The sequence below is a fragment of the Neomonachus schauinslandi genome, chromosome 10 (genome assembly GCF_002201575.2).
Source record: "Neomonachus schauinslandi chromosome 10, ASM220157v2, whole genome shotgun sequence".
NCBI classification, from domain to species: Eukaryota; Metazoa; Chordata; class Mammalia; order Carnivora; family Phocidae; genus Neomonachus; species Neomonachus schauinslandi.
The window spans coordinates 20,170,718-20,193,168 of NC_058412.1; the positions used below are offsets into that span (position 1 = coordinate 20,170,718).

Here is a 22,451-nt window from a genome sequence, read left to right on the forward strand (position 1 = left end):
GGTTGAGACAAAGAAGGACTTTTTATTATGGTGTTGGGACGACTGTCCAGCCATACACAGCCTCACTCTGTTGCTGAGGTTATGGGGAGACAAATATTACTAGAGAAAATGGGAAATAGTACAACCCCTTTGGAGGGGCACTTACCAATATCTAATGAACAATCTGTGCATTTACCTTTCTTTTTTTTTATAAGATTTTTTTTTTTAAAGATTTTATTTATTGGGGCGCCTGGGTGGCTCAGATGGTTAAGCGTCTGCCTTCGGCTCAGGTCATGATCCCAGCGTCCTGGGATCGAGCCCCGCATCGGGCTTCCTGCTCAGCGGGGAGCCTGCTTCTCCCTCTCCCTCTGCCTCTCTCCCTGCTCATGCTCTCTCCCTCTCTCTCTCTCTCCGTATCTCTGTGTCTCAAATGAATAAATTTAAAAAAATTTAAAAAAAAAAGATTTTATTTATTTATTTGACAGAGAGAGACACAGCAAGAGAGGGAACACAAGCAGGGAGAGTGGGAGAGGGAGAAGCAGGCTTCCCGCCGAGCAGGGAGCCCGATGCGGGGCTCGATCTCAGGACCTTGGGATCATGACCTGAGCCGAAGGCAGACGCTTAATGACTGAGCCACCCAGGCGCCCCTCTGAGATTATTTATGAGAGAGAGAGAGAGAGAGAAATGGCAGGGAGAGGAGGGAGGGGTAGAGGGAGAGGGAGAGAGAGTTTTAAGCAGACTCCATGCTGAGTGCGGGGCCAGATGCAGGGCTCAATCTCATGACCTTGAGATCATGACCCTGAGACCGCAACTCTGAGATCACAACCTGAGCCAAAACCAAGAGTCAGATCTTAACCGGCTGCGCCACCCAGGTGCCTCTGTGTATTTACCTTTCAACCTAGCTCTCCAACTTCTAGGAACTTGTCCTAAAGATATCTCCAGAAATAACATGTACACCTACATATGTACGCTTCTTCTTTGTACCGTTACTTGTATTTGCAAAATATTGGAAGCTACCTAAATGTCCAAACGGAGAACACTGGTTGAATAAACTTATAATTGACTCCTAGGAAGCACTAAAAAGGAATGAGGAATATCTTTATGAACTGATTCATAGTAATTTCCCGAGTATATTATTAAGTTTGAAAAGCAAAGTACAAAAGCAAATATATAGTATGTTACCTTTTGGATAATAAAGATAAGAAATAAGAAAATAAAAGGGATTTGCTTCTTTTAGTAAAAGATCATCACAAGAAAAATAAACCGGGGGCGCCTGGGTGGCTCAGTCGTTAAGCGTCTGCCTTCGGCTCAGGTCATGATCCCAGGGTCCTGGGATCGAGTCCCACATCGGGCTCCCTGCTTGGCGGGAAGCCTGCTTCTCCCTCTCCCACTCCCCCTGCTTGTGTTCCTGCTCTCGCTGTCTCTCTCTGTCAAATAAATAAATAAAAAATCTTTAAAAAAAAAAAAAAAAAAAAAAAGAAAAATAAACCGGAAAACAATGAAATTGGTTGCCTATAAGATGTTGGGTGAGGGAACAGGCAGAAAGGACAAGAGAGGGAGAGACAATTTTGAGGATATCTTTTGGGGTAGTTTTGGCTTTGGAAACATGTTAATGTTATATACATTCAAAAATAAAATTAAGGGGCACCTGGCTGGCTCAGTCGGAGGAGCATGCGACTCTTGATCTCTGGGTCATGAGTTTGAGCCCCATGTGGAGTGTAGAGATTATTTAAATAAATAAAACTACTAAAAATCATAATAAAATTAAACCAACAAGCATAAGAAAAAATAAAAAACCTGTAACTAGATGCAAACAGAAACAAATAAACCCAATTGTGTGTCAAATGAATGACATAACCACATGAAGAGGGAGAAAGAAGTAAACCAAGAAATTTTGTGTATAGTACTTAGATATACCTTCAGCTGAATGCAAACTATAAGCTGGAAAAAAAAGAATACCAGGAAAAGATGAAACACAGTGGCCAATAAACAATTTAAAATATTATCTTTATTGCTAATATTTACAAATTAGCAAAATATTTAATATTTAATATCCAGTGTTAAAGAGTTTTTTGAACAAATATAAATTATAGAACCTTTAAAATGATTTGGAAATATATATCAATATTTTTTAATGTTGATATCCTTTGACCCAGAAATCCAAATTCTTGAAGCTTCTTTGACAAAAACATTTAGTGATGTGTAATTATATTTATGCATTAGGATATCTTACCAGAATTACTTCTAAAAACTAAAATTGAAAAAAAAAACCAGGTATAAAACTTCGATTAAATTACAAGATATCCATGAGATAGAAGATGTCACCGCCATGAAAATGATAGTATAAAAGAATTTTTTTTTTTAAGATTTTATTTATTTGACAGAGAGAGACACAGTTAGGGAACACAAGCAGGGGGAGTGGCAGAGGGAGAAGCAGGCTTCCCGCAGAGCAGGGAGCCCAATGTGGGGCTCGATCCCAAGACCCTGGGATCATGACCTGAGCCGAAGGCAGACGCTTAACGCCTGAGCCACCCAGGCGCCCCTAAAAGAATGTTTTATGTCATAGAAGAGTATAAAATGATATGTGAGTACAATTCAAATTTTGCTTAAAAATATTTCTGAGATAGGCGCCTGGGTGGCTCAGTTGGTTAAGTGTCTGCCTTCGGCTCGGGTCATGATTCCACGGTCCGGCTCCATGGGAAGCCTGCTTCTCCCTCTCCCACTCCCCCCCTTGTGTTCCCTCTCTCACTGTGTCTCTCTCTGTCAAATAAATAAATAAAATCTTTAAAATATATATATTTGTGAGAGACAAACAACCGCTAGCGGAAAAGTTTCACAAATATAAGCAGACATTTTATAGGAGGGTAAACACATATGGCAAGTAAATGCATGAAAAGATCCTCAAGTTCATTAGTATTCAGGAAAATGCAAATTAATACTACAATATTATAAACCTACTAGAAAGGCAAAAGTTTTAAAGTCTGACGATTCCAAATGGCGGACAGGAGGCTGATCAGTTGGAAACATACTTTATAGCCAAAGATTTCACCCCAAAGACACTCTCGACACATGTACAAGCAATGTTTACAATGACAAAATACTAAGAACAATCCACGTGACCAGCAAGAGACGAATGAACACAAACCGTGTGCATCTCTACAACGGAAATACTGAATAGCTGTCACAACGGATGAACTCTATCTACACAACACAGCGTGGATAAAGTGAACCAATGTGTTTTTTGAGTGAAGAAAAGCAAGAGACGTATGATTAGAGCATGATACCATTTTTATAAAGCTTAAAATCAAGTAAACGCAAACAATTTATAAAATCACTTTTATAAAGCAAGGGAATAACAAACACAAGACTCTGAGAAAATAGTTACCCCGTGAGAGGAAAGCTGGGAGAGGACTTAGGCAAATGACAATTATTGCCAATTATTCATACCGTTTGGCTTCTTGGTGTTTGTGCTAAAAAAGATGGAGGGAAAGAGTTTTATGGGGGGGGGGTGTTGTGCTTCCTGAAGAAAAGACTGGAAGAATGGAAACCAAAATATTAGCAGAGATTATCTCTGGGAGGTAGGATTAGGAGTGCTTTTAATTTTCTTTGTAGTTGTTTATATTTTCCAACAGTCTTAAATGAATATGCGCTTTTTTGAAAACAAGAAAGAATATTTTTCAAAATCTGTTATTAGAACCTGTCCCATTTGGGGCGCCTGGGTGGCTCAGTTGGTTAAGCAACTGCCTTCGGCTCAGGTCATGATCCTGGAGTCCCAGGATCGAGTCCCGCATCGGGCTCCCTGCTCGGCAGGGAGTCTGCTTTGCCCTCCGACTCTATCCCCTCTCATGTGTTCTCTCTCATTCTCTCTCTCAAATAAATAAATAAAACCTTTAAAAAAAAAAAAAAAAAGAACCTGTCCCATTTGCCTTCTGCAGTCTGAACATCCAAGTCTTAATTTCCATGGTTATAAATGATCCGAGGAAGAGGTACACAGTGGAGTCACCAAGGTCGTCTGTGACACCACGTTTGGCCAGGTAGTGAGCTTACAGTGGTAGAAATAAAGCGGCAGAAGGATGTTAGCGAGCTGCGTGGGAGGGCAGACACCTGCCTGCTGAGCATCTGTGGGCAACAAGAAGGTAATAGCAGCTCAAGGGAAATAATTTAATGAACCTGAAAACCATTTCTTAAAGTTATGAATCCACTGCCCTGCCCTTCACCCCTCCCACCAAAAGTCCCTGATGACATGCAAATAAGAATCCTGGACACAAAATATCACAATCCCATCCTTGTATCAAATTATAGTAAATGGACACTATACTGTGTGTCATTCTATTCTCTGGCACTTACAGAGGATATAACAGGACTGGAAAGGGTTCGATAGAGGGTAATTAAAATAACAAGCAGAAAGAGCGTTCTTTACATGATGACAAAAACCAAATACTGGCCTTCAGAGGAAGACCAGGGCTTAAAGGTGATACGCCAAAGGCGTACAGAGTCGGAAAGATGCGGTCACCGAATCTTCTATACCAGCAGTCGGAGGGGGCTGATGGTGGTTGAAAGAGGCAAATTTGGAAGAGATAAATAGGAACTGCTATTTTGCACTGTGGGTAGCAATGTGGAAATCCTTCCCCCCCACACACACCCAGAGGCTAAATCATTGGTTCTCAGTCTTGTCCAAAAATCATTGGTTCTCAGTCTTGTCCAAACATGAAATGAAGATGGCCCAGGAGACCGACTGGGAGGCTGGATGGGGACAGGACTGCCAGGAAGAGAGACAGTACTGAGACAGGGGTAGTCTCACCCTCCGTAATGTCTTGTGAGGTCTGAGAGTCTGTGACAAATTGCGTGGAAAACCTTACGAAGGAAACTTTCTGAGATTTACATTATGGACAGCAGTTGTGCTCCTCAACAAAACTGTCCTTGGGTGTCAAGCTCAAGATTGTACTGGACCAAACAGACAGCTACACTGAGCCACTGGGGTATTTTCTGCGTGCTCATGGTCACAGGAGGATCTCCCATTCTGCCATACTGTGGAAAGCTCAGGAGGCCAGAGCCTAAAAGATACACTAAAGATCCTCGAGAATTCCCCCAGGAGGGGCGCCTGGGTGGCTCAGTCGGTTAGGCATCCGTCTCTTGGTTTCAGCTCAGATCATGGTCTCGGTCCTGAGATCGAGCCCCACATCGGGCTCCACACTCAGCATGGAGTCTGCTTGTGTGTCTCCCTCCACTCCTCCCCCTGCTCTCTCCCTCCCTCTCTCTCATAAATAAATAAAATCTGTAGGAAAAAAAAATAATTCCCCAGGAAGGCAACCCAGAGGCCACAGAGTCCAAGGAAAGGTATCTCCTAGGTTTTGCTGGTATACCAAAGGCTAATTTTTTTTAAGATTTTATTTATTTATTTGCCAGAGAGAGAGAGAGAGAACACAAGCAGGAGTGAGCGGCAGGCAGAGGGAGAAGCAGGTTCCTTGCCAAGCAGGGAGCCCGATGCGGGGCTCGATCCCAGACCCCGGAATCATGACCTGAGCCGAAGGCAGATGCTCAATCAACTGAGCCACCCAGACGTCCCCAAAGGCTAATCATTTATGTGGCATTTTCAGACACCTCAAAAGATCAACAAACTGTATGTTGACTAAACTTTCTAAAGTGGCGCAAGATTAGTAAATCCAGCTGTTTTCAATCTGGCTGCATACCTGGTATGCTGTTAAAAAAATCCCTCTGTGTTATAATGAGCACTGGGTATTACATAAGACTGATGAATCACAGACCTATACCCCTGAAACAAATAATACCTTATATGTTAATTGAATTAAAATTAAAATTAATTAATTAGTTAATTATTAAAAAGGAAATCCCTCCGTCTCAGGCCCACGCTAGATGAACTGAATTTTTTTAAAGTGCCTGCAAGTGATACCATGTGTAGCCAAAATGGAGAAGCACTGAGCTTCTCCATTTGTTAAAGTTAATTATCTGAAGAGGTTCTGATTGTAGGAAGAGGGCAAAAGGCCTCTGTGGACCTGCTCAGCGGAAGGAGGAAGACAACTCCACCAGGTCTCCAGTGCCCACACGGGCCCGAGTGCGCCCCCGGCTGTTCCCGCGCGGGTGACTGGGGCAAGTGTGCTGAGCTGCTTTCTATGCCAGAATGTCGCCTTGGACATCGGAACGTTTTTTGGGTCCCTGTGACCATGGGAGGGACGAAAGAGAAGAGAGCTACGCATGCCCATTCCTCTTCTGCACCCCACTTCCGGGCCCCTCTCTAGAACTCTCTAGAACTAGAAAGAGGGACGCGTGAGCCCAGCGAGCCCCAGAACAAGAACGTGCTTCCTCGTTACCTGTACTGAGCTGGGCTGTCTTTTCTCGCCCTCACCGGTCTCGGGTCTCCTTGTCTAGCGGTTAACCTCTCCTGCTCCGTGCCTCCACACATTTATGTTCCTCATCTCAGCCTTTCAGAGCTCAGCCCGTGGCGGCCTCTTCTCGTTCCCCACCATGAATTCTTCTAGGGCCTGGGTCCACCGCTGCTGAGCGCCTCTCTGGGCCTCACCAGGGGCCCCTGGGCCTTAATTTCATGTCCTATTAAGGGTGCTTCAGGGGGCGCCTGGGTGGCTCAGTTGGTTGGGTGACTGCCTTCGGCTCAGGTCATGATCCTGGAGTCCCGGGATCGAGTCCCGCATCGGGCCCCCTGCTCAGCGGGGAGTCTGCTTCTCCCTCTGACCCTCCCCCCCTCATGTGCTCTCTCTCTCTCTCATTCTCGCTCTCTCAAATGATGAATAAAAAAAAAAAAAAAGGGTGCTTCAGGTATGGGTTAGAACCATGGGTGACCAGAAAAGTTCCTCCTTTTTCTGTCATTGGGATGTTTCCACTCCTTGCAAAGATGCAGGAGCAAAGAGCCCAAATTGCAGAGAAGAAAGAAGTTACCCGTTGGAACCGGGGAACACAGGGAGAGCCAAGCAGCCTCCCATCTCCGCTATTTCTTCCTTCTTTAATGGCCCTGAATGCAAAACCACTGGAGGGTGAGGAAAATTCCAGAAACAAACTGCACCCACAGAGGCAACCTCAGCTACCCAGACAACACCCGCTGGGTACAGTTTGCTTTGCTGAGGCTTTTAAACGCGTATTTGTCACTCCACTTATGTTCCCAACCTTTTTTGTTTCCTGCCTCCGGATCTGCTTACTCTCGGCCACACATCGAGTGCTAATTTCCTACCTCATTCATTTGACCCCAGACCTTCACAGACACTCATACTAGATCACCCTCTATTGTCTGCACCAATATCCGTCCATACCCTGTTTCTAGATCCAACACAAACTTCGCCTTCTCCAGGAGACGGTGTATTAGAACTATCCTCACTGCATCCTGACCACTTCGGTGTTGTATCCCCTACACTGCCAGGCCCAGTGGTAGTGTACTGATTTTTGCCTTTGTTGACATGTTGATTAGTAAGTAGTTTGGGGTTTTTTTCGTATGTGCCCATTCTGCTTCCTCAACTAGATTTCAAGTTCCTCAAAACCCAGGACTCATGGTCAGAACACGTGATGAGAGCTGTGTCCTTAAGAGATGAGAGGGAGGGGCGCCTGGGTGGCTCAGTCGTTAAGCGTCTGCCTTCGGCTCAGGTCATGATCCCAGGGTCCTGGGATCGAGCCCCGCATCGGGCTCTCCCTGCTCAGCTGGGAGTCTGCTTCTCCCTCTCCCTCTCCCCCTGCTTGTGTTCCCTCTTTCGCTGTGTGTCTCTCTGTCAAATAAATAAATAAAAATTAAAAAAAAAAAAAGAGAGATGAGAGGGAGACCTTGGGCTTGGGTTGGGCCTCAGAGGGTCTGCACCTGGCTGGGATGCAGGTGTTAAGTGTGATTATGAAGGAGGAGACTATGCTATACGTAGACTAACAGCTTAAACCACATTCCCACCAGTCAGCATTCTTTCATGGCTCTTCAGAACTCTGAAAAAGTCATGGACCTGAGGAGATTGAGAATCTGTGCAGTACTTGGGTGTTTGGTGAGAAATAGCAAGGAGGAACTCCATGCCAACCCCACACAAACTACCATGCCCTGTGCTGTGTTTCTAGGACTTTCTCACTAACAGCTACTATTTAACGAATATTTACTGTGTACTAGGCTATGAAATAAAAGGTAGGATAAAAAACAGACCTGGAAATTTCTGCTTAAAGAAGCTTACAGACCTTTCCTCAGCGGGGCAGGAAGATGGCGGACATTCAGAGTGAGCATGCCTACCAGAAGCAGCTGACCAGCTTTCAAAATAAGAAGAGGGGCCTGTTTGGAGACACTGAGAAGCCTCTGTGATACTAAAGAAACGTCAGTCTGGGCTTTGAGATGTCCGCGGAGGCCACTGAGGACACCCGTACTGACAAGAAATGCCCTTTTACTGGTAGTGTCTCCATCTGAAGGCAGATCTCATCTGGTGTGTTGACCAAGATGAAGACGCAAAGGACCATTTTCACCCGCCGAGACTACCTCCACCACATCCTAAAGTACAGCTACTTCGAGAAACGCCACAAGAACATATCCATGCACCTGCCGCCCGGTTTCAGGTACATCCATATTGACAACATTGTCACCGTGGGCGAGTGCCAGCCCTCAAGCAAGACCGTGCTCTTCAGTGTGCAGAAGATCACCAAGGCCACTGGCAGCAAGAAACCAGAAGTTCAGGGGCGCCTGGGTGGCTCAGTCGGTTAAGCGTCTGACTCCTGATTTCAGCTCAGGTCATGATCTCAGAGTTGTGAGATCGAGTCCTGGATCAAGAGTTCCCGCTCAGCGGGGAGTCAGCTTGAGATTCACTCTCTTCCTTCTCCCTCTGCCACTCCCCCTGCTCGCACTTGCATGCTCTCTCTCTCTCAAATAATAACAATAATAATAATAAATAAAAAACAAAACAAAATAAAGTGTTTTGTATTTCTGGTCTCTCTAACCCACAAGAGTCTCCAAGTAAGACATGACTTCAGGGTAAAGATCAAATTTAAGTTTGAGGCTGTGACTCTTTGCTAAGACCTCAGAAAGACGGGGTGCCTGGGTGGCTCAGTCGTGAAGCGTCTGCCTTTGGCTCAGGTCATGATCCCAGGGTCCTGGGATCGAGCCCCGCATCGGGCTCCCTGCTCAGTGGGAGGCCTGCTTCTCCTCTCCCACTCCCCCTGCTTGTGTTCCCTCTCTCACTGTCTCTCTCTGTCAAATAAATAAAATCTTTAAAAAAAAAAAAAAGACCTCAGAAAGATACAAGGTGGTGGCCATTAGCCCTCTCCAGAAAAGGAGCTTCCAAGAATCATAAGGTCATAGCCCCGTAGCTCTCCAACATGCTGCCCAAAACGAAGGGAGAACCATCTCTAAATTAATTGCGGGAATGGCTTTTGTCTAACCAAGTAGACGCTTTTCTGCCACTCTTTCAGGGGGGTCGTTGGACAGGGAGAGTTCTAAGTGCAGAAAGCAGGCTGAGAGGTCCTCAGGAGCGGACACAATTCTTCCTGACCGGGAAGAGTATCTCAGAAGGTGGAACAAAAGCCCAGAGGGCAAAGCTAAGAGGCACAGAGAACAATGGACAGAGGAGTCCGTCCAGGGAGCTCGCAGGGCCCTAGGGCAGAAGCACACTTACCTCCGAAGTAGAGAGCCCTGACAACCCAGATCCTGCTCTTTTTAGAATTGCCCAGTGGCTGTGTGTCTCCCGCTGCTTCCACTGCTCCCGCTTTGAATGTGAGTATTTACGGAAGTCATCCTGCCCCCTCCCACCATTGTGTGTTGGGTGTTTGGAGAAGAGGAGATGGTTTCTTTTAAACTCACAGTCCTTGGACCAAGAGGAACGACAGAGGCACTGCCCCTGAGGAGGCTTGCATGCACCAGGGCCTGAGCTGATCAGGAGGCCCTGCACTGTGAGCCTGGGGTGTGATTAGATGAGGCGTGAGGGCACCAGGAGCAATGAGGGGATGTTGCACGGGGGAGGGATGTGAGCCATTTGTTCGAGGAACCGTCCCAGTATACCCACCGTGTGTGTCTCCCTCTCCCATAGACTCTGAGTGTGGTCCTTGTGACTTGCTTTGGCCAATGGGACAATGCCAGACCAGAGCCTTGACAAGCACGTGCACCTTAGAGCATCGCCCGCACCTGCCATGTAAGCCTATTGGGCCCACTGGTGGAGGAAAGGCCACAGGAAGGGGAATTGAGGTGCCCCGGGGGTGAGCCAACAACTGCCAGAGATCTTGACCATCAGCCCTCCCACCCTTGTTGAATGAGTGTTTTCAGGCGAAACCACCATTGAAACCACTCAGTCCATCCACAGAATGATGGGAAATTATAAATAACTGTTAGTTTGTGGGGCACCCGGGTGGCTCAGTCAGTTAAGCGTCTGCCTTCGGCTCAGGTCATGATCCCAGGGTCCTGGGATCGAGCCCCGCATCGGGCTCCCTTCTCTGCAGGAAGTCCGCTTCTCCCTCTCCCACTCCCTCTGCTTGTATTCCCTCTCTCGCTGTGCCTCTCTCTGTCAAATAAATAAAATCTTAAAAAAAAAAAAAAAAGTTTGAGTAAAAAGTTTCAGGATGGTTTTTTTAGGCAGTAATAGATAACTGATACACAGGAAGATTTTTAAAAGCCTTCTTGGAGGAGCTAGTACTTAAAGATCAGAGAGGGTGAGCACATAGAAGGCTGGAGAAAGGTTATTCCTGGCAAGGCAAGGTAGGACTATAAGCGGGGGCAAAGGGGAAGGACAGGGAGTTACAGGCTACTTCATGCTTAATACGCCAGTCAGCCAGAACCACCCCCAGAAGGAGTAAAGAAGCCCTCTTTTAGAAGCAGCCCCAGTCAGTCTTCATTATGCATCAGAGGTCTTGGCTTGGCTGTGGGGTCTTAAAGGTCTGGAGCTTTCCCGCTTCTACGTCCAAACATCTGCGGTGCAAGAGATTCTGTGGGTGGCCATGGCCAGAGGGCAAACACGCACTGTCACTTCTCTGCTGTGCATTAACAGGAAAGAAACAAACACCCAGACTGCACCAGTTGGGCGTGGCAGAGAGTTCGGAGGGCTCCAGGTCAGAGAATCAAGGGTTCCTATACATAAGCCATTGTTTTCCAACTATGCAACGCTGACCGCTGAACGCAATTTCTCTGGGTTTCGTGCTTCCTTTGTAAAATGAGCAGGTGTCCTCCAACTCTGAAAGCCCAAGGTTCTAGGAAGATATTTTCTTTTTTATTTTTTTTAAGATTTTATTTATTTATTTGACTGAGAGAGACACAGCGAGAGAGGGAACACAAGCAGGGGGAGTGGGAGAGGGAGAAGCAGGCTTCCCGTGGAGCAGAGAGCCCGATGTGGGGCTCGATGCCAGTACCCTGGGACCATGACCTGAGCCCAAGGCAGACGCTTAACGACTGAGCCACCCAGGAGCCCCTAGGAAGATATTTTAATGTATAAATAAATATGTAAGTACCTCCCATATAATAAGCAGTCAAGGGGCACCTGGGTGGCTCAGTCAGTTGAGCATCCGACTCTTGATTTCCGCTCAGGTAGTGATCTCAGGGTCCTGGGATCGAGCCCTCACGTTGGGCTCTGCACTCAGTTGGGAGTCCGCTTGGGATCCTCTCTGTCTCCCTCTGCCCCTCCCCCGGCTCACAGGCACACGATCTCTCTGTCTAATAAGTACATTTTAAAAAAAAATAAGCAGTCAAATATTGTTGAATCTGAGTAGGCATTAGCAATAACATGGACTGTGGTAGCACTAAAATACTATGATCTGTAGGTCGGTACAGTGCTTTTGGAATCCAATACAGGAATAAGAATCGAGAGTCATAAAAATGTTTGACTTTGACTTTTGTCACCCCATTCTTGGGAACTTATCCCAAAGAAATAATTAAACATACTATAAAAGCTATATGCATCAACTCCAATGGAAAAAAAATAAAAATCAATCTAAATATCTAATAAAAAGGATAAATAAATTATTGTGTGGTCAATATTCTATAGCCATTACAAGAACTATTATGAAAGGTGTAAAATCACAGGAGAGTGTTTGTGATTTCACAATTAGTGGAAAAGGCTATATATACATATATATATATATCTCGTATTACAGCAACTGTATAAAAATAGACTGCACATGGACACAGCTAGAAAGAAACATGCAAATATGAAAATAGTTGTATAAAAGAGCTGAGATCATGGTGAAAGTTTTTCTTATTTCTTATAGGTTGCCTTTATAGTAAAGTGTTTTAAAATGCTATTATCGGGCGCCTGGGTGGCTCAGTTGGTTGGGCGACTGCCTTCGGCTCAGGTCATGATCCTGGAGTCCCGGGATCGAGTCCCACATCGGGCTCCCTGCTCGGCGGGGAGTCTGCTTCTCCCTCTGACCCTCCTCCCTCTCATGCTCTCTGTCTCTCATTCTCTCTCTCGCAAATAAATAAAATCTTAAAAAAAAAAAAAAATTAAAACGCTGTTATCGGGCGCCTGGGTGGCTCAGTCGTTAAGCATCTGCCTTCAGCTCAGGTCATGATCCCAGGGTCCTGGGATCGAACCCCGCATCGGGCTCCCTGCTCCGCGGGAAGCCTGCTTCTCCCTCTCCCACTCCCCCTGCTTGTGTTCCCTCTCTCACTGTGTCTCTGTCAAATAAATAAATAAAATCTTTTTTAAAATCTATAAAAAAAAAAAAACACGCCGTTATTGGAGCTTGGGTGGCTCAGTTGGTTAAGCAACTGCCTTCCACTCAGGTCATGATCCTGGAGTCCCAGGATCAAGTCCTGCATCAGGCTCCCTGCTCAGCAGGGAGTCGGCTTCTCCCTCTGACCCAGCCCCTCTCTCTCAAATAAATAAATAAAATCTTTTTTTTTAAAGATTTTATTTATTTATTTGACAGAGAGAGACACAGAGAGAGAGGGAACACAAGCAGGGGGAGTGGGAGAGGGAGAAGCAGGCTTCCCGCGGAGCAGGGAGCCCGATGCGGGGCTTGATCCCAGGACCCTGGGATCATGACCTGAGCCGAAGGCAGACGTTTAACGACTGAGCCACCCAGGTGCTCCAAATAAATTAAATCTTAAAAAAAAGAAATTATCTCTGCTCTTCACTCTGGTGACTACTCGGGTGTTCCTATGGGAGCAAGAGAACAGGAAAGCCCACCACACACGCTCTGGGGGTGCCCTGAGGCCCTCCAGCTGTAGGAGCCCTGACACAGGCCCAGGCCTGTCCTGGAAGCATCCAGGAGACCCGCCAGTGACCCAGAGGGGCCGGCCCTGAGTCCCTAAGCTAGGAAAGGGTTATTCAGGCCATCTGTAGCTCCATCCAAGAGGGTAACTCAGGAAGAAAGTATAACAAGGCAATCGTGAGAGACCCTGAGGTGCCCCACTTTTTGCCAAGAGGGTTCTGGCAGGAGACCTGAAAACAAGGGAACAACACGGCCCAAGGGGTGACCTGACCAAGGCGTTTTGCTGCTGGAAACCAGAGAGACACTGACGGAAGTGACATCACCTCACCAGCCCATCTGAAGTTAAGATCATCTTCTTGTCAAAGTAACCCCATTTTTGAGCATCTACTTTGCATAAGACACCCAAGAGGATACAAAGATGACTAAGGGTTGTTGCTGCAAGGAGCTTGCATCCCAGCCAGGGGTGTGGGGGAGGGGGAGAAGGGAGAGAGACACAGAGACGGAGAGACAGAGAGACAGAGAGGTGTAGGCTCCAAGGCAGAATATTTAACAGTGGGGCAAACCACTGCTACCAAAGTCAGGAGGAGGAAGAGATCATGTCCAGCCAGAAGGGTCCCTTGCTCCGGGCCTTAAAGGATGGGTTTTGGCGGAGATGACCCCTGGGGAGGTGTTCAGGGCTGAGGAGCTGGTGGAAGCCGAAAAGGCAGAGGTGGGGGAAGGCCCTGGGGCACCTGGGCAGCCGTGAGCGGTCCGGTGAGGCTGGGCCTGAGCCCACGGAGTGAGGGCAGCCAGAGATTTGGTGCGAAGGGGGATTGGAGCCAGGAGTGGGGGTCGTGCCTCCAATGGTCTGCCTGGCCGTGCTTTAGAATAACGCAGAGTGCACAGCAACAGGACCTTGGGGACAGTCAGAGCCGGGAAGACAGGAAGGAGCAGCCATACCAGGGAGGGGCAAAGAGCTGGATGGGGCTGGGGTGTCAGCAGCTGAACAGAAAGGAAAAGACGTGAGGAGGGCTGCAGAGGCAGAACCGATGGGGCTTGGTGATTGACTGGTGTCTGGCGGGAGGAAGGAGCCCTAGATAAGTCCAGGGCTTCAAGCCCAGGAGACAGAGCGCTGGGGATGCTGACAATGGGGACAGGAAACCAGGAAGAATGGGCTGGAGCAGGAGGTGAAAGGGAGGGGCTTCGCTCAGGATGCAGTGAGTCCAAAAAGAGGCTTGCTAGAGCAAGTCAGGGCTGCATTTGAGAGCTAGCCCTTCAAAGGCTGCAGCGGGGGAGGGTGAGATGTCAGGGCTGATGTCAGAACCTCACGACCCCATCTGTAGGCGGCAGAGGAGAAGAAGCAAATGACAGAGAAAGTGGTGGGACAGAGGGCGCAGAGGAGAGCAGGGTCCCCGGGCTGGGATGGAAAGTGGTGACCATGATGAGCAGGCGAGGCCAGCCCGGGGGCGGGGGGGTGGTCCCAGGTAAGCATTGTGGTGGGGGGCGCCAGAAGCCAGGCTGTAAGAAGCTGAAAGCACCATCACAAAGTGGGGACAGACTCTAACAACTTTTTCATTAAGTTTGGTGGTAAGGAGAAGAGGGTTAGGTGGCCCCCTGAATAGGGTGCAGGGTCAAGGGAATGTGTTTTTTGGGGTGTACACCTTTGAGCATGCTTGTAGGTAAGAAGATGGTGATAAAAGGACCATGAGCATCACTGCCCTGGAGAAGAGAGGATGGTTGGGGCCGTGGTGGCGTCAGCGCTAGCAGAAGAGACATACCTGAGCCTCCAAGGCAATGCTGTCGAAAGAAACTTTAAAAAGAAGGAGAAAGAGAATGGGCGCCTGGGTGGCTCAGTTGGTTAAGCAACTGCCTTCGGCTCAGGTCGTGATCCTGGAGTCCCGGGATCGAGTCCCGCATTGGGCTCCCTGCTTGGCAGGCAGTCTGCTTCTCCCTCTGACCCTCCTCCCTCTCATGCTCTCTCTCTATCTCATTCTCTCTCAAATAAATAAATAGGGGCGCCTGGGTGGCTCAGTTGGTTAAGCGACTGCCTTTGGCTCAGGTCATGATCCTGGAGTCCCGGGATCGAGTCCCGCATCGGGCTCCCTGCTCAGCAGGGGGTCTGCTTCTCCCTCTGCCCTCTTCCCTCTCGTGCTCTCTGTCTCTCATTCTCTCTCTCAAATAAATAAATAAAATCTTTAAAAAATAATAATAAATAAAAAATAAATAAATAAATAAAATCTTAAAAAAAAAAAAAAAGGAGAGGGCGCCTGGGTGGCTCAGTTGGTTGAGCAACTGCCTTCGGCTCAGGTCATGATCCTGGAGTCCTGGGATCAAGTCCCACGTCGGGCTCCCTGCTCAGCAGGGAGTCTGCTTCTCCCTCTGACCCTCCCCACTCTCATGCTCTCTCTATCTCATTCTCTCTCTCAAATAAATAAATAAAATCTTTAAAAAAAAAAAGGAGAAAAAGAAGACGAAGATGATGAAGAAGAAGAAACTTCTTTTAAATGACAGCAACTTCTTTCAGGCAAACCTTATTCAGAACCGCAGTATCTAAAATCATTGATGTTAATTGAAATAGGGAACCAGGGGGGCCGTGGAAGGCCCTCGTTCTCCTGGGGCATCAGGTCCAAGCAAAACAGAAAGGGAGGAGAACATAATGAAGTGAGTGAAGGAGAAACGGAGAGATTTTGCTGCCAGCGTGATGGGGATGTTGAAAAACGGAAAGCTTAACAAAAAAAAGAATTTGGAAGAGTCATGGTGGAAAAAAACGAGCTGCTGACGGCACTTGAGCTGGAAAGCATGCGATTTCCAAGCAACACGAAGGTCCCTGCTGAGTTGGAGCTTGAATGCGAAGTGCAGCTAGCTGGAACTTGCTTCTGCCTCGGCAGAAGCAGCTCCTGATGCTGATTATCCAGGCTCAGGGCTGACACAGTCTGATGGGAGGCTGGGGCATGAGGGGATCTCAGGAGCTTTCAAGGACATGGTCCAGAGAGCCAGCCTTTCCTGGGGTCCCCTTGCTGCCATGCCAGATGGCAGGGATTTCCCGGGTGCCCAGAGCGGCGCTCCTTTGGCTGTGATCGGTGGGAGACGAGGCTCCTTTCAGGGTCAGGTCACCGGCAAATTAGGGCTGAGATTTTCGGGGAGGTGTTTAACACAATTTTTAAAATTATGGTAAATTGTACATAACATTAAATTTGCCATTTTAGCCATTGTAAAGAGTACAGTTCTGTGGCATTCAATAATTTACATTGTTGTGCAGTCATCGTCACCATCCATTTCCAGAACCTTTCCAACATCCCCAACTGAAACTGTCCCCATTAGACACCAATTTTCCATTTTTCCCTCCACCCCCGTGCCTGGTAACCACTGTTCTACTTTCTGTCTCTAGGAATTTGATTACTCTAGGTATCTCCTATTGGGGAAACCATACAATATTTGTCTTTTTGTGACTGGCCTATTTCACTTAGCATAATGTTTTCAAGGTTCATCTACGTTATAGCATGTGCCAGGACTTCTGTCCTCTTTAAGGCTGAATAATATTATATTGTATGGGGGCGCCTGGGTGGCTCAGTCGGTTAGGCGTCTGCCTTCGGCTCAGGTCATGATCCCAGGGTCCTGGGATCGAGCTCTGCATCGGGCTCCCTGCTCAGTGGGGAGTCTGCTTCTCGCTCTGCCTCTGTGCTCTCTCTCTCTAAGTAAATAAATAAAACCTTTAAAAAAATATTGCATTGTATGGATGTGTGTTTTGTTTATTCATTCCTCAGTGAGTGGACACGCGGTCGATTCCAACAATGGGCTGCTGTGAATAATGCTGCTGGGAACTTCGGTGGACAAATACCTCTTCAGTCCCTGTTTTCAGTTCTTCTGTGCATGTACCCAGAAGTGGAATTGTCCACGGTGTGTTCTTCAAAACGATATACATAACTGCATAAAAACAGACCAGTGCAACTTTGACAAAATGGGCGGTGCTGGACGTGTGCGAGCTCGGTACAAGCCGACCAGCCTGGCCTGGGCAGAGTCGCTGGTTTGGCAGTTGCTCACACCCCCATTTCTAGAGCCCTAGACTAGGGTGTCTGGTCCATCTTTTAGGATTCGAGGCCTGACTCTAGAAGGACACTTGAGTATTTGAATTCGGGAAGGAAAGGAGCCTGCCAGGCTTCCTTCCGAAGCACCGTTTCTGGAGGCAGAAGCCTGAAGCTCACAGACAGCTGTGGTCGGAGCCCAGGTGGCAAGAACAGAGCTGGTCATTCCTACAAACGAAGCCTGGTTGTGATGAGGCACGCTCGCCTTCCCTTGCTGGTCTGATTTGTGCCCTAAAGCCCAGGCTTGGGCGTCAAGACAGCCTCTGCTTCGATCCGTGCTCCACTGGAGTTAGCTCCATTGTCTGGGGCAGGGTGTTCTGTCCCCCTGATTCTGTTTGCTCCTCTGTCAGTCGGCGGCTAAAAGGATTAAGTAAGATAGGTGTGTGGAAGTGACTAACACAGAACCCAGCGCGCCCGAAACTATCAGTTAATGTCGGCTTCCTTCTTTTCCCACCTTGGTAGCTTCCTTCACCGCCCTCACCCACTTTGGGACTGCAGGAGCCTAGAAACCCGCTGTTCTCTAGCACCTTCGCCCAGAAGCTTCAAGCTACCAGAAAGAGAGGCAGAAACCCCGCACCTTTGCCTTCTGGTGGTGAGGCCGGCCCATTGCAGTTGCATGGCCGTTCCTACTTGGTTGGTTTATGAGCAGAGGTCAGGGCGAATTTACAAACCCATGTCTGAGTCATCAGCCATACAGCAGTGTGACTCCCGTTTACGGCTATTACTCATGATGAAGTACCACACAGCAGAATAATTAGAAGGCGCCATTAAATATATCACATTTATTTGGTTTGACTGACTGACTCCAACACTAACTGTTCCTATTTTGGCCTCATGTTCATCTGCTTGTAAATGGTAACGATGGTTGCGGCGAGCAGGAGGCCACCGGGTAGACATCATAAGGTCCCAGATCAGAGCACTGACCAGGGCACGGGGAGGCGTGAGAAGGCGTCATTTTGGAGGTGATCATGAAAGACCCACAGGATAGAGGGTGAGACACCCTGCCGTTTTTTCAGAAAAGCTGAGAAACAGGAGCTGGAAGGAGCCTCCGCGGCTGCCAAGCACAGCATTCATAGTAGCTCCCGGGAAGTCTGTTTGGCTTTCTGACCGGAGGGTGATTCTTTCTGAGGCAGGTGGATGTGCCGGCTGAGGGGAGGTAGGACCAGGGTGGGGAGGAGGTGGCGCGGGCCTGGCAGCAGACGGGAGGCGAAGGCCCGTCAGTACTGGGCAGGAGGTGTGGAGGGGATAGGAGAGCGTGAGGACTGGTGAGTGTCCCTTCAAGGAGTCACCCGGGAGTGTCCGACAGCCAGGCAGGATGAGGACGGTTGCACCCCACATTCAAGCGGCCAGTGTTGTGGAAGCCCATGAGCCAGGAGTTGGGCCCAGCCAGAACCTGGGAGGGTGGAGGAGCCAAGCAGATGCCCCGTTCCCTGAGAAGTGGGCAGGGTACATGGTAGGGCCCAGCTACTGCATCAGGAAAGCAGTCTTGACCACAAGTCCTAAGCTATGTCCAGAGGTTGTGTGTCTCCCATCCCGTTGATCATCGTATCAGGATAATCAGCATACTTGTCGAAATGCTAATTCCTGGGCCCCAGCCCAGACCTCCAGTTCTTCATGGTATGGGGGGGTGTGTGTGTGCGCTAAGAATCTCTACTTGTGGTTCCCCTCCCCAAGGTGAGTCCTGTTTCTATTCCTAAGTGTGTATACTACCCACTTCACAAACCCCAGCTGCAGCCATGCTAGTCCTGGAACCTAATAGACCAGTGGGCTGACCAGTGGGCTCTGGCTTTTGGACCCTGATAGGACACCATGGGGTTCCTGCAGTACTAAAAAGACACAGACCTCAACATTTTTTCTAACATGAGCTTTTTGGGTTTGGGTTTTTTTCTTTTTCTTTTTAAGATCAAGCATGAGTTGACGTACACAGAACCAGGGCTAGTCTCTGACAAAATAGGTGAGTGGTTTGCTTCTGTCCTATTACAACCCCATCCCATGGTACCCAATGGCTTCACATGGCAGTGGATACCAGAACCTTCACTGTGGCCCCCCCTTAGCACCCCCCTGGCGAGTACTGCATTCTCTGGCACCTTCTTCAACTAAAAGACTTCTGCAAAAACCTAGATATGCAACAAGTAAGGAAGTGATATGTCATCTGTGATACACATCAACTCAGTGGATTAGGCAGCCTTTCAAGCTACTATAAAGAGGGGTCCCTGGGTGGCTCAGCCAGTTAAACCTTTGACTCTTGGTTTTGGTTCAGGTCATGATCTCAGAGTCCTTAAATCAAGCCCCACATGGGGCTCCGTGCTCAGCTTAGAGTCCACTTGGGGTTCTTTCCCTCTTCCTCTCTCTCCCCCTCTGCTCCTCACTGCCCCCCCCCCACGCACATACATGCTCTCTCTCAAATAGATAAATAAACAAATAAAATCTTAAAAAAAAAAACTACCATAAGGATTATATAGAAACTTAGGGCAAGGAGTGCCTGGGTGGCTCAGTCGGTTAAGCATCTGCCTTTAGCCCAGGTCATGATCTCAGGGTCCTCGGATTGAGCCCCACATTGGGCTCCCTGCTCATTGGGAAGTCTGCTTCTCCTTCTCCCTCTGCCCCTCCCCCTGCTGGTGCTCTCGCTCTTTCTGTCAAATAAATAAATAAAATCTTTAAAAAAAGAAACTTACGGTAATACTTATTAAATAATATACATTATTAATAAAACATAGGCACTAATCTCTCTGATAGCTGCCTTAGCAACATTTTTCTAGATATGTCTCCTCAGGCAAGGGAAACAAAAGCAAAAACAAACTATTGGGACTACACCAAAGTAAAATGCTTTTGCACAGCAAAGGAAACCGTCAACAAAACAAAATGACAACCTACTGAATGGGAGAAGATATTTGCAATGATATGTCCAATAAGGGGTTAATATCCAAAATATATACAGAATTTACACAGCTCAACACTAAAAAAAAAAAAAAAAAAAAAAAAATCTGATTTTTAAAAGGAACCCCCGTTCACTGTCGGTGGGAATATAGTGGTGCAGCCACTGTGGAAAACAGTGCGGAGGTTCCTCAAAAAGTTAAAAATAGATATATCATATGATTCAATAATGCCAAAAGGAAAGAAAAACACTAATTTGAAAAGATATATGCACCCTATTTGCAGCATTACTTACATTAGCCAAAATATGGTAGCAACTTAAGTGTCTATGGATAGATGAACAAAGAAGATGCGGTATACACATACAATGGAGTATTACTCAGCCATAAAAAAGGATGAGATCTTGCCAACATAGATGGGCCTAAAGGGTATTATGCTAAGTGAAATAAGTCAGAGAAAGACAAATGCCACATGATTTCACTTCTATGTGTACTCTAAAAAATGAAACAACTAAACAAACAAATGGCAGTGGGGGGGGGGAGCAGAAACAGACCCATAAATAGAACAAACTCGTGATTGCCAGAGGGGTGGGGGTGGGGGATGGGCAAAATGGGTGAAGGGGTGTGGGAGGAACAGGCTTCCAGTCATGGAATGAGGAGGTCAGGAGGATGAAAACTAGAGCCTAGGGAATACAGCCAACCATACTGTAATGGGGTTGCACGGTGACAGAAGACAGCTACCCTGTATGAGCCTGCGGAACGTATAGAGATGTCAAATCACTGTGTTTATACCCGAAACGAATGTAACCCTATACTTCAACTATACTTCAATAAAAAATATGCATTTTTAAGTGCAGAAAATATCATTATAGCTACACAAAAATAAAAAACAAAACGTGAGAGTTGTAACCATCTTTGTTTCTCTAAAACTTTTAAAACTGTCACAGTGTTACAGTCACTAAAAAAATGACCTTGCTACTGTCCCTTTTCTCCTCCGAATTACAAGATGAGAAACCATACTCAGGACGGAAACGTTTAATAACAGAACTGTATGCAACTGCGGAGTCTTCACCAACCTTGAAAGGTCAAAAAGCATCCCGGTGAACTCCAAGGTCAAAAAGCATCCCGGTGAACTCCACGGTCGCTGCTCCGGCTGGCAGCTCTGAGCCCAGCGTGTTCTCAGCAACCGGAGCCTCGGCTCCCGGCAGCTAATGGTCCCCTGCAGAGGCAGGTGAGGGGGGGCAGCCCTTTAGCAGCTGCTCAAGCCGCAGGCTGCGGGGAGTGCTCGGCCCACGGCCGGAGGATGAGGTCTGGGCAAGGCGGCGGGAAGAGCTGACAGTCTGACTTTTTATCTCGCCTAATTCTGCTTGATCTCTACGATGAGTAGATTCACGCCGCGAGCCACGCTCTCCACCCCCGCCCAGTGGCAGATTTCGAGCCTCTGCAGGGGCCGGGTCTAGAAGGAGGGGCGAGCTCGAAAGGGCCCACCTGCCTTCACCGCCTGTTCCGCGGCAGTGCCGGGTATGTGCTGCAGGTGGAAACGCCAGGGGCTGCTCACCCCGGGTGAGTGTGCGCGAAGCGGTGTTGCCGCGCAAGGAGATGCAGTCGGAGAAATCCTCGCCTCGGTGTCAGGTTTGCCTGCTGTGAACTCAATGAGAGGCAGAAGCTTCTTTCCCTGGGGACAGAGGGCAGGAGGAGAATGCCAGTTCCTGAGATGTAATTAGAGACTGGGAGGACTTTGCTGGAGAGAGAGGGCCAAGGCGGGGTTCACAGGGGAACGCTTGTGAACTGGAAGAGCATTTTGGTGCCACAGCGATGCTGGGAGCTGTGGGGGAGCAGCCGGGGGGAGGGGAAGAAAAGCATCTTTTTCAGAGGGAGACAATAGAAGATCCGGTCCCATTGCGATGCTTCCCTTTTGGGCCTTTGGCTCTTCCAATCCCTAGGAAGCTGAAGAATACAAACACTTCATCATTGAGTTAATTCCATCCACGGGTCTTAAAAATGGTTCTGTAAAATGAAGGTGATTAACTAGACAAAAAGTTGCTGGCTTACAGATAAAACTTAAAGCAGTAGTGCACTGAAATGGAAAATGCGAATTTCATATATAGTCTTAAGATTATACCGTCTGTCGCGGCTGCTTCCTCCTAAGCACAGCGTCTGTAATTTGTGGGCTGACTAGATGCGTGCAGTGGGATCAAGCTTTGGCCCCATTAGCACCAATGGGAAAGACATAACCCGGGTGTGAACAACTATGAGAAAACAGAGGACGTTAATGCACAATGTCTTTATGCTCTCTCTTTAAGCACTATAATTCTCAATCCGTGGCTACTATTCCAGTAAATGACCCTTACTCTTTAAAGGTGAGGAAAAGAAGAAAAGAAAGAAAGAAAGAAAGAAAGAAAGAAAGAAAGAAAGAAAGAAA

At 47.6% G+C, this 22,451-nt stretch overlaps 1 pseudogene; it reads left to right on the forward strand.

The window, feature by feature from the left end:
• Positions 1–8,173: 8,173 nt before the first annotated feature.
• On the forward strand, positions 8,174–21,133 carry LOC110587464 (annotated as a pseudogene).
• Positions 21,134–22,451: the final 1,318 nt, after the last annotated feature.